The following is a 7,128-nucleotide window of genomic DNA, read 5'->3' as shown; positions in this document are numbered from 1 at the left end:
ATCAGCCAGGGTAAGTTGATATCAGTTATTGTTGAAAAAATTTACATTACTTTTATAGATTTTTCACTACTGATACGTTCTGCACATTCTACTCTTCATGAGGAATCTTTTTTTTTAATTGTTGTACTGAAAGGTAAAATTCAATTAGGATAAGTTATCTTTGCATAATCCTCCCCCAGCTTCCTGACTGCAGAAATATTTGGAAATATATTAACAACTGCTCAATCAGACCTAAAAGTAAAACCTGCTTATTACCATTCTTTTTCACTTTGAAATTCACATTCTACACACTAATAAATTTGAGGCTTCTTTCACTTAAAAATAGATGTTTTTTTTTCCTGGAAATATTGATAACATTGTAGAAGTTATAATATAACCCTGACAAATCCTTTGTGGAAATGCCTCGCAGAACAAATCTGCTGTTAAAAAGTCACCTTCAGAAGTTCATCTTTGAACCCTTCTGGTGTGACATAAGCGCAGCTGAAAAAGGCATTTTAACTCCATTATTACCAGCATCAAAAAAAATTTATGTATTAATAGGACTAAAAAGGTACATAAGATGACTGTCTCACAGCCCAGTAGTTCCTCTCTCACAGATCCCACTGGACACATGATGGGGCAGTTTACAGTTCTGGTTGAAAATGTTTCCCGTGCAGGAGTAAAGTGTGTACCGCTTTAGGCATCAGGGAAACAGTAGGATTATGAGGAATAGTCAGACTGAAAAAGCCAATGACAGAAAATGGTTTTGTACAAATACATATTCCACAAATTCTAGACATGCAAAGCCTGACTCTTGATACTCTTTTTTATTGCAGACAAGTTTCTTTATTAGAGTTCTGGTGGCTTTCCATCCTTTGTCTGAACTCTGGTGTGCTACATGCCGTTTCCGCTTCTCCAAACAAAATTATTTGCAGACTGGAAAACAATCAATATCTGAAAGAAGCTCTTCCACATGCAAAGAACTAGAAACGTTTTAGAATGCTGTTTTCCTTCCCACCCAAAGAAAAATATCCAAGACCACCTCTCTCTGGACCAACATACTTTTTTTTTTTATTAAGGTACTAAGCTATTCAGTTCTGAGTATGCATCATTTCAGAGAGTATTTAAATAGTTCCGTACCTGTTACACAAATGTTACATTTGGGTGAATTAAAAGCTATGAGAATTATCACTGTGGTAAACCCTGAAACTGAATTTTCTCTTTAACAGAAATAGTATGGTACAAGAAACATGGGTATATCCCTGTAGCATGCAGATTCCAGGATACATTTGCTCGCGCTGTCCTAGATGGCATGGTTCTGCCAACGTGTATACGGGTTCTTAGGTTTCAGGAGAGTGAATATTCACAGTCACGCAGAGTCACTACTGTTAGATATTCCCAAAGCACACGGACTGAGGTTTCTGCCTCTGTGCTGGTGAGGACAGGGACGTCTCTTACCTGTGTTCTGCAAAGTTATGAAGTGATCAAATGACAGCATGGTTCTTCCCACTTCAGTTCTTCAGTTTTGGCTATGATGACTCTGCAGTCAGTAAAAGTTCTAAAGATTTTATCACAACTTTTTCTTTCTTTCTTTTTTCTTCTCCCTTCCATATAGTTCCCACTTCTGCAGTTCTGTGATTTCAGTAAAAAACCTTAGTTTTCATTTAAGAGAGAAAGAATTAAAAAGCAAAAGACTAATAAAAACAGTTTAAAAACTTGGGATTTTGAAATTACAAATAACAGTTTTAGTTACATAGCTTTCTCCACTTTTTTCCTGAAGCCCTCATTTCTCTTTCTAAAATAATACATAAAGACTAAAGGAAAAACAATGTTGAAAGTGAAAGGATGCTGTTAGAAGTAGAGTTTCTAAAGTTTCCTGAAGTTGACTAGTAAATACATGGAGTTATGTTTAACTCGAATGACTTCCCTCCACCAGGAATACAATCAATAAGGCTTAGGCCACTTTACTTGTTACTTATTTTACACTGTCTTATCTCCAGGTCTTATCTTCAGCATTACAAACATATTTCCAAATAAAAAAAAAAAATTTCAGAAAAACTAGGTTTGTGTCAACTACCTGAAAAAAACAGAACCACAGCGGAGGATAAACCATAAAACAGGTCAGCTGAATGAGACAAAGTCTACACTTTGTCACCACACCCACAAAAAAACGGAAAAGCATTATCTTGTGCAGCACACGCATTACTTCCCCCAGAGCAGGAGCCCCACATAGCCCAATTTCAATCAGGTAAACAAGGCTTGTTTCACCAGACGACTTAGTACTCCCACTTACTGCTGCTAATAATTGAGCAAGTACAGTAGCACAATGGAGGAGACTTTCCTGTACAGTTTATTGTATACAAGGCCTCTCATGATTTTTTATCTTTGCAACAAAAGAGAAACTATTTTTAAGAGTTTGAAAGGTTGGAAAATGGAGAATTCATGAAAAAGAAAGACTTATCAGAGGTGATCGTCTTCTTCCTGATATTAAAGCAGTAGGTGAGACTGCGTGCCCTCAGCATAATTACAATTACACACAGTAATTGTTCTCAAATTGTATTCAGATCAGAGGCTGGCTAATTTTTTCCAGGTACATTACTGTAATGAAAGATACTACCTCCCTCAAAATCTGGTCTTGCTTGAGACATTTAAAAATATTTTCTGCACAGTTTCAAGCAACAGCTTGCAAAACAAACCCTGTGATGGGGTGACACGCATTGGTATGGCAGTGAACTTTATTTCTACATTAAATTAACAGATTGTAGAAAATGCTTTAGATGTCTGTGCATAAGGTTTCAACCTAAATTGTGTTTTAAACAAAATACTGTTTTTTCATTATATTTTCCATTAAAAAAAAGTCAATTTTGTTCAGGCTTCGGGGGGGTGCAGGGGGGCAGGAAGGCAAAAAGAGCTGTTTGCCAAAAATCTTACTTGGCTGACATTCTGGTTGCCAGTTTCTGATGGCAGTGTGTTTGCCATGTGAACAAAGACTTTTCTTAGCAGAGCCATACTGTATAATCTGCAACCCTGCACAAAATCAAACCCCGCACAATAACAATTGATACTGTATCTTGCATGATCAGTATTGCCAATCTCAGTAATTGGTACTGACATCAACCTAAGATTTTTAAGAAATATGTTTCTAAAGCAGTACAGCCCAAATTCTTGTTTCATCTACAGCTCAAATCTTAGCAAGCAACATTAAACATTTGATAAATGGCAGAATTCTCAATAGAGATTATATGCTTAATCTTGCAAATTGCCTCTGAGGAGGTGACACGAGATACTGGGATTTACAGCCACTCAGCAGGATGCAGACATTGCAGAGTAGGCAATTGCAGAGTATGCAGATTGCATAATCTGGCCTGTAATTTTACATCCAGCCAAGAGGTCAGTTTAGTTAAATCCTTCAGAGAGAGCAAGCAAAAGATAAATGTTTGGGGAAGACAATAAAATTCCGTTTTGTAGTCTTGTACTAGCATTCAATATATTGCTTTGGCTTTCAGAAACACATGCATTCTGCATTGTTTTTTTACTTTATTATAACCTGACTGTTACTGTAGAATGGGGAAGCCATGTAGATGTTGCATAGCATCTACTCGGGCACATCTTTTTGATAGTGGTCCACAGACTAGTAACACATTATCTCCTGGCCTTGCAAAATTATCTCCTAGCCCTGCTTGCAAGACTTATTTCTCAAGTAATTCTAAATTGTTTCTCCTATTTCCCACTGTTTATTTTCATGCTTTTCCAACTAAAAATTTCACACCCATAAACGAATGTCTCCTCATTAAAGTTCCTTGAATGTTAGAAAAATCTAGCTAGAGTCTAATAAGGTCTTGATGATTCAGCTTCAGATACTGAAAGCAACTAAGCACCATCCCTGAAATGTATCTGAACTGCCACCTCAAGAGGTTTTCAGTCCCTTTTGACTGTTTCTTCCTTTTCCCTGTTCTTCTCAAATATGCATTAGTTACCCTTTCACAATTTGAGTGGATTTTATAAAAGCAAACCTCCAGCCAAGGAACTGCTGGATCAGGTATGTTCTTCAGTTATTTTACTGTTTTAGTTATTAACACAAATAAACGAATGCCAAAGACTGGACTTTGAGAATATACGCTTGGTTGTAGGAGAAAAGGAGCTGTAAAAGTACAAATTATCATCCAGATTTTTCTTCAGCCAATAATCAGCATGTCACAGCAATTTTCAGAGCTTCATGTACTTTCCTTCTGCCATAAAAACTTTTGGCAAAGATCTTCCAGATGAATAAACCAGTAAATACCCTGTATCAGAAGTTTTATTAAATATAAAAGTTTTCTTATAAGCCAGAGTACAGTTCCACATATGAATCCTTGTTTCAAAACGACCATCACAATTACCAAGTAACTACCATGTGAGAACAAGTCAAAGTTTCTCTCTGGAAGTGAGAGAAAAGGATTAGCTCGAGGGAGAAGAGGAAAATGTGCTGGATGTTAATAGATGGAGCAGATTAGTCTTGGTATGTAAATTTTAAATAGAGATACTTTTCCTGAAATTCCTAATTACTCACCAGTCAGTGTTTCCAAATGCAAACAAATATGACAGCTGATATTTTTTAGTATCTCCAATATTCTGTTTTCTCATGGTTTGTGATCATCACAGACCTTTTAATTTCTGAAATCTCTGACCCCTACACTTCCAATGATCTACCAAATCCAGCAGTAGTACTTGGGGAATAATCTAGTACCAGCATATTATTATGGTAAGGCAAACTTTGGAGCACTGAAACCCTTAAAGGGTTGTTTGGTTCCTTTGCTCGATTGGTTCCTCTAAATTCTGCTTCCTCCGTGCCTTTCCCCCTTCCATTGCTTTGTGGCTTCTGTATCTCATACCATGAGTATAGGAAAAAACAGCTCCCTCAGGAGTAGTTTAATAATTGTTTGTTTTCCTCCCATTCAGCGTTAGATAAGTGTGGGATGTATCATTAGCAGATGACAAGCCCTGAAGAAGAGTTGAGAAGGAATCCTGCAAAGTCATTCATCATGTCTTGAGATTGCTTTGATGCTCTAACCAGGATGACTTGGTGGGAAGGACAGAAGCTAGTCCTATACAGGACATAACGTATAAGTCACTCAAAACAATTTGTCTCCATCAGAACAGCTACAATTTCCACTGAGCAAGAACTGATAGAGCTACAGCTAGGTCCTAGATCAGACTGTCCTAGCAGCTCCATTCCTGCCAGCTGGCAGAGTTTAGCCGTAGACTTTTACATAGACTTGCCCCACACTAACCCATCCATGCGGTTTCCAGGTGGATAAAATCTGACTCACCAAAAGGTGCTGCATACCCAACTGCTAAATCAGGTGAACATGAGGTTTTATTTTCACCCATTCCAGGGAGAGCTAACTAGAACAACAAACCAGCCCCTTCATATCTTAAGGCAGTCAACATACCCTTTTTTTCCCTCCCCCTGCGCCCCAAGATAAGTCTCTTCAGGCCTAACTGGTTCAGATAAAACAGCTTTCAAGCTCCAGCCAATTTTTTTCCCATTAAAAGCTGAAGATCTTCTGCCATTTCTAAACAGCCTTATCTCAATTGGATTCTCTCTCTGAATCCCATCGCTCTGTGCAGTTGTAGCAGGCTGACAGATTAACAAAACTCTGGGTGTTCAATCTCTCCTTAGAGCACAATGGTACGGTCTGTCTATCAAACCACTCCACAGAACTATAGGTTGTAGCTAAATTTCAAAAGCAGTGGATTTACAGCTGTATAGGCATCACTGTGCATTGGCTACTCATATATATGACTCCCTACTTTTTGTACCTGAGCTAAACAACCTTAGAGCTGGAGCACAAAACACTCCATCCCATTGCTCCAAGTACATGAAGGGCGTTCATTCTTTCAACAACAGAAGAGGCTCCTATCTATACACCATCCCATTTAGCCAGCAGGATCCTGAGTCTTTCTGTGACATGCAGCAAGGCCTTTACGAAACAATCCTGTTCCCAGTCTTTTGCCATTAGTTATATTAATTGGGAGGTTTTATGATGGAAAATTTTAGTCTGAAGGACACTGTACTGGTATTGGAGGACATGGATGGCAGCATGAACATGTGCAACACTGGAAAATAAACACACAGGGCATTTGACTTATTCCTGCTCTGCATAAACTCCTACAGCTCTGCCAGCACGGAACAGCTAAGATGATGTAAGGCTTTGCTGCAGTGACCTTTTTGCATTATTGATACAAACCTTATACACAATACAATTTTTGCATTAGCTGAAGTAACCGTATCTTAATAGGAAGGAAGAAGCAGCAAGTACCCCATCCTGGAGACTCTCCTTGAGAGAATGCCACCCTGCCAGGTTTTATACTGCAAAATCCAAATTCAGTTATTTATCAAGTAATAAATAGAAATGCATATATATTTATATAGATGAGTTTTACTCAGGTTTTACTATATATGAACATGTATATACAGATTAAAACAGCCTAAGCAATTGAATTGTGATTTTAAAGGCACCAAGCAGTAATCAAAGTCCTGGGAAGCGTTTGTTAAAAATGGTGCTCCCCGGGCACTGCTGCCCAAGCCAGGAGATTTAGAAAGAGATGTGAAAAGCCACGGCTCTCATACAGTATAACCCAGCTGCCCTGGAGCCACTGACCCTCAAAGCTGGGCTCTCCAGAAGATCACCAGCCAAAGGGCAGAGACAGGCTGCGCTCTGCCCTAGACAACCTCCTCTAGGAAATCCCTACCAGAGCCACCTGCCTCGGAGGCTTGCTCGAGCCGAGGGGGTCCTGCATCACCGGCCGCTTTTGCCCCAAAATAAGAAACGACCCAATCTCCCTACGTGCTCTGTCAGCTTCCAGCTGTCCCCAGCGAGGCTCCGAGCCCTATCAGCTCCGAAGGCCCCTCTCCAATTAGCCACCGGTGCTCACCCACGCCCTTCCTCCCGCCGCATAAAGCCCGCCGGGGCCGCGCCAGCTGCCACCACGCCGGCGGTGACATGTGCTCCCCGTGAGGAGGAACGGTGGTGCCTGCGGCGGCTTCCCGGCCTTTTTCTGCCGGTTGTTGCCTGACGTTTGCCCTGTTCGTGGATTTGGGGCTGCTTTGTTTTGGTTTTGATCCCGTCGCAGCTGCAGCAGCCGCCTCTCCCGCAGAGCCCGCTC

This window comes from Aptenodytes forsteri, unplaced genomic scaffold, assembly GCF_000699145.1.
Source record: "Aptenodytes forsteri isolate BGI_AS27 unplaced genomic scaffold, ASM69914v1 Scaffold359, whole genome shotgun sequence".
Taxonomy (NCBI): domain Eukaryota; kingdom Metazoa; phylum Chordata; class Aves; order Sphenisciformes; family Spheniscidae; genus Aptenodytes; species Aptenodytes forsteri.
This window is presented reverse-complemented; position numbering follows the sequence as displayed.